Source organism: Cyprinus carpio, chromosome A6 (assembly GCF_018340385.1).
Source record: "Cyprinus carpio isolate SPL01 chromosome A6, ASM1834038v1, whole genome shotgun sequence".
Taxonomy (NCBI): Eukaryota; Metazoa; Chordata; class Actinopteri; order Cypriniformes; family Cyprinidae; genus Cyprinus; species Cyprinus carpio.
The window spans coordinates 29,740,052-29,746,045 of NC_056577.1; the positions used below are offsets into that span (position 1 = coordinate 29,740,052).

The following is a 5,994-nucleotide window of genomic DNA, read 5'->3' on the forward strand; positions in this document are numbered from 1 at the left end:
TTACGTATTTATTTTTGAGCAATTTAGAGTTTTTGGATTAAAATTTCTCAAACTTCGGCATTTCAGAGCATTGCTAATAAGTTTACTGTATGAGAAAGTGTCATATTAGTAATTCAAAGTGGTATTGTTGGTTTTTGATTATTCATTTCTGATGAGAATGTTTTTTGTGTAATGATTTTATGTGTGTAATTTCACTTTGTTTTCTTTCTCTCTGTGTCAGTGGTTTTCTCTGAGTGATCACTTCAACATGGCCAGGTTCATATGATTCTGGAATGGCTGCCCACAGTCACACAACCCGACAGACCAGAAGGTCAATACAAATTTTATATGTTGTTATGTTATGTTATGTTATGTTGTTATGTTATGTTATGTTATGTTATGTTATGTTATGTTATGTTATGTTATGTTATGTTATGTTATGTATGTTATTGTTATACTATAACTATACGAGTTAAGACAAAAAAAAGAACCAAATCAGATTTATTTTTTTTTATGATCAGAGTAAAGTGTTATATTTGAAGGTTTCTTTTTAATATTAAATTGTTTAATTTAAAAATATTGACTTTACATATTTGTGTCATATTTTGAATAAATATATTTATATAATTTAGTGTGCTATTTTTGGAGTTTGCTTTTTCATGTTACTTGTCAGGTGAGACTTGTGATGTATGTATGCACCGGGTCAAGATTAGTTTACCTTTCAGTAAAAATAATGAATTCATTTAAAGTCATTTTGCATTAATGATTAATTAATTGAATTACTTATTTTGCATGTTAGATCAGGATAAATTGTTACATTTGATGTCATGGTTTTAAAATTAAATAATCAAAAATATTATTTCAGTGCATTAATTATTCATTTCTTAGTATGTTTAATGTGAATGTATTTTATACAGTTTAATTTGGTGTTTTCTTTTCTTCAGTTTAATCTCTTTTCTTGTTTTCTTTATGCCAGGCTCTGCAGTTACAGTCAGAGCATTCGTACCAGAACAAATCTGTGGCGTCAGCAGCTCTGTTCTTCATCCTCTTGGAGAGAGCTCATGACCTGCAGGTACGTCTTACAAGCATCATCACACACAAATACAGTTACACTATATTGGACAGAATTGTGGTAATACTGTGTCATGTGTGCAGCTGAAGAAGAGTGGAAAGGAGCCTAAAGCGGCTGCAGAGCTGGTGTTGGGGGACATTTCTTATAAAACCAAGGTGGGAATTTGTGCCTTTGTAAAGATGACGTATTGTGTCAGTTTCTGACCCTTCTATCAGGCCACTTCTGTTGCTGGTCTGTTTAAAGGTGTTGAAGCGCTCCAGTCTCCGAGTGGAGTGAAGCTTTTCACTCATCATTCACAACCATACAGAGGGAAATTTTATTATAAAGGTAAATAGGATGGAAATTATTGTGCTTGCTTAAGTTATTAACATTCAGGGTTATTATATATTGTATAATATAGTAATTAATGATCTAATTATTAGTCTTATTTTATGCACATTCAAAATCATTATATATATTAATATATTATATAAATGTTTTATGTAAAAATGAGGAATATTAAAACATGATGATGGTGAGAAAATGGTAATACATTTTAAGTTATTATATGTATTTAAATGTAAATTAATAATTAAAAATAATATATTTTAAAATAATAATAATAGTACTAGTCCTAATAGTAAAAATAGTATTTACTACTAAATGATGATAATAATACTTTTATTATTATTATTATTATTTAAATAAAATATAATTTGTATACCATATAGTCAGAGACTATTTAAAATATTTGTACTGTTCATATATTCTATTTGTATTATTATGAGGATATTATTAATAATTAGAAGTAATCATATTATTATATATGAATGCTGTGTCACACTGCTGCACCATTTAGAAAAAAGGTATTCGAGTTTACACTTTTCTCATAAGTATTTTTTAGAACCCCCACCCCACCCCCCGGATTTTAAACATGATTGTTTCAATATTGATACTATAGTCCATGGACAATTATGCATCAAAAACCCTTATGTATATGCGTAATTAAAACAATCATAATGGTTTTATTAAAATTGTTCAGCTTTTTCTCTCGTTTCCACTGTAGATTTCAAGTGCCTTTGAGCAGCCCTTAGGCTCTGTGGTTTCTACCAAATCAGAGAGCCTGCTTTCAAAACCAGATCTGCTCGATGGACCAGTGGTTTTAGGTCTGGATGGAACCCAGGTCCTGAGCCAGTCAAGATTCTGCTGAGGGCACAACTTAAGGTCAAACAATGATTCTTATTGCTTTTTCTAAATTGTACTTTAATTACCTTTAATAATGACCTTTTTCAAATTGTCATTTCAGTTCATAAAATAAAAAAATATGTATATTGTATATGTGGATATGTGGATATATATGGATCTCTTGCAATTAGTTACATGTTGGTGTGTCAAATCTAGACCATAAGAAATGTATAAATGGCAAAATTACTCTACTTTAATTTCAGATTTTGGACTCAAGTTTGGACACAAGTGTCCTTCATCGTAAAAAGCCTGTTGTTGAAGAAGAGCGTTCGGTGAGTGAACAGCATGAAGAAAAGGCACCAGTCACTGTTGAGCACTCACACACACAAAAACACAGCTTGACACTGAGGTGTGTGTATAAAGGCATAACTCACTTGAAGATTTTATTTTAATAGATAATTAATTTTTTATATAATATTTTATTTTAAGTATTTGAATCATAATGACATTATTTTAATTTTAATGTAATACATTGTTATATTATAAATGATTTCATTTCTTAAATTATTTAGTTGAATTTCATTTATTCAATTCATTTTAATTATTTTTAATTTTTATTTAATTACGTTTTTTTTTTTTTTTTTTTAAACAGTATTTCAGATCCATTATATATATTACATTAAACTACTTTTTGGAGAAAAAAAAATTGATTAAAAATTATTAAATATGGTACAATAAATGTTAAAAAGTGAATGATGAAAAAGCTTCCTTTTAAATGATTTGCTCATTAAAGAAACTGTTGCCAGAGTTAATTTTGTATAATTCAGATACTATCGTGGTGTTTGTATTATTTTTAAAAATTTAATTAAAATTAGTTTAAAATTTTAATTAAAATTAAATTAAATTTATGCATTTAGCAGGCACGCTTTTATCCAATAAGGACTACACGGCATCAGGCTATCCATTAGGTATCAATTTTGAACATCTCTGTGCTCCCAGGGAAATCGAACCCCCAAACTTGCGCTTGGTTAATGGCATCTCTACCCATTGGCTACAGGAACACAAAGTTAAGTTTTGTAATTTTGGTCGTCTGTTTTTTGTCATTGTTCAGAATAGTTTTTTTATGTCTACCATAGTTTTTACTTAGTTTTGTTTTCAAGTTAAACTAGAAATGAAGAGGAGAAAATGTGCTTTAGCCAGCTAACAGGAATACTAAAAGGTCAGTGGACTTTTGCGCCATTCTTTTTCGATTTTAACTCAGCAGACAAGAAATTACACAACAGGCATGCGGCCTTGCGTTAATGGTTCAAACACCGCTGCATAGAATAAGCAGACACAAACTAATTTCCATTATTCAAAATTTGTTTTTGTCATTAAAAATCATAAAAAAATTTCATAAAGCTTGTGTCTGTTAATGTATATAAACTTTTATAATTTACTTTCTATACACTCTCTATTCAGATGCTTTTGAAAATGTTTATTAAAAGGAGGCAAAGGGAGTCATGAACAAAAAATCTGGAAAAAGACGTGAGGTGATTTACTTTTTCGAGCAGCATCTGTGTGTACGGTTTACCTTTCGTTTTGGTTTTTCAAACATAGCATTTAAAAATACAAACAACAGTTCTTTTTTATTATTGTTTATAATGGTTAAAAAACGAAAAAAGAAATGGATGAAAAGTGCACAGACCATAAATGAAGTTAATTTTAGTTTTTTTATATATTTTTATTCGATTTAGATTAACATATATTTTTGACAAAACGTAAAGTTTTTTTTAATTGTTTTACTTTCAATAACTATAATAACTCTGATTGTTGCTTATCATTTACAGGATCTCAGCAATGTTCCTGATTCCACTATCACGTGAGGGTGGATACATGGCACCAGTCAAAACAGTTGGATCAGCCCATGAAGAGCACAGACACATGTGACAAAGCCAGAAGAGCAGTGGAGTTCAAGATTTGAGATGGTTTTTTTACTATAGCAGCATATGAAAAATTGTTAATAGAAAAATCATCATACGGATGGGTGTCTCATATACAGAGTGATTAATGTGTGTTTTGTTCATGCTAAAACGGTCTCCCAGATGGGTTACTCATCCAGGTGTCCCTGCCGAGGAGTCAAAGAAGGTCTCTAGCTCTAGCAGGACGTACGACCTCAAAAAAACGAGCCATGACCCCAGCTTTGGCACCAACGGTGAGTGTTATCGTGTGTTTGCTTAGGTTTCCTGGTCAGTCTTTAGGATGCGGGAACCTGTATAAGGGGCTGGGGCAGGATCACATTCGAAAAAAAGTTAGTATTGTTTAATATCTGTCCCATAGGGGGTGCTGCGCATCAAACCATCTTTGAAGCTCAGGATCTGGTAGCGAGGGAACAAATGACTAGGGAGGGATGGTGAAGGCCGAGCGCGACCCGTCTGTCAAGAGTGTCGCGTGTTGCGGTGGAGACAACCTTTAAAAGTCACGTGATCAAGGAGAACCTCAACCCCACCTGGAACGAGATGTATGAGGTGGGAATGCGGGAACTGTTAGTTTGGAAAAAACAAGGCGTCACAGAATAACTTTATGAGAATTAAATAGTTCCCATTTTCTTACTAAGATGGTTCTGAGACTTGCAATAATCTAATGTGGAAGGTCGCGGTCTATTTGCTAAGGATTTTGAATATCTGATGACTTCCTTGAAGGTTAGTACATCTACAACCCATATTACTCAATACAGCGCCAAGTCTTAAGGGAACCCAGATTTGTTTGCATTATCACATAAATTTTTTGGACAACTAGGACATTCCCCCTCCATTTCATATATATCATGGGTAGTATTTGTTTTCAATTTATGTTTTATGATTTAAAAAAAGAAAACAACATGTAGGCCTACTACAGTAAAATATGAAATAAATAATTAATTAAAAAGTAAAACTATTTTTCACTGTTGATTTTGGGGTGAAATATGCCCCAGATAAATGTTCATGAAATTTACTCTAAACACACACACAACAAAACACTTCGATATTTCAGATAATATATCATATAAAACAAATTAACATTTTACTTTGTCTTCATGGGTGTTTCAGGTTCAAGCTCAAACTTGGTCATATCATCAGTTCGCCATTATGATGAATGAAGTGCCGTATCACACATTTGGCTCTGATTTGTAAGAACACAACACAGTGATAACTTTAATCATTTCCTTGCTGCCTTTTATTTTCCATGGTTTTACTTTGAATGATTATAAAACACGGTCGAGTCCATGTGGTGCTGGAATGGCTTCCCACCTCAACACAACGGGAAAAGACTGGATCAAGTCAGCTTTTTTCATGAGACACACAGAGTCTGTCGATTATTGTTGTTCTAATAAAATTGACTCAGTGCTAAAAGTTGTCTGTCTTTGTAACTAGGTCAGGCAGATGCAAAGCTCTCAGACCTACCAGGAACAAGTCTGTGCCGCAGCAGCGTTGTTGTTTATTCATTTAGAAAGAGCTCATGATCTGCCTGTGAGTCTATATCTTCTATACACTACATATACCATGTATGTATTTCTATTAATTATGAGTATCCACTGTATGTATATTTTATTAGAAAATTATTGTATATTTACTAGAAATTGTCTTTATTCATCTCTATAAAGTATTTTAAATGACTGTAAGTGTAATGAAAGTTCTGTTTAATAATTCTTGCTGGCTGTCTTGGCATCTAGTTGGGAAAGAAAAAAAAGAAAAGTGGAAAGGGAGCCCAAAGCTTGCTGCTGAACTTGCACTTGGAGCAACATCTTATAAAACCGAAGG

At 32.1% G+C, this 5,994-nt stretch overlaps 1 long non-coding RNA gene across 1 annotated transcript; it reads left to right on the plus strand.

Moving 5' to 3' along the window:
- Positions 1 to 2,228: 2,228 nt before the first annotated feature.
- LOC122145236 lies at positions 2,229 to 4,138 on the plus strand. The gene is made up of 3 exons (XR_006160183.1): positions 2,229 to 2,254; positions 2,479 to 2,547; positions 4,045 to 4,138. It is a non-coding gene; the product is annotated as an uncharacterized LOC122145236 (long non-coding RNA).
- The last annotated feature ends 1,856 nt before the right edge of the window (positions 4,139 to 5,994 follow it).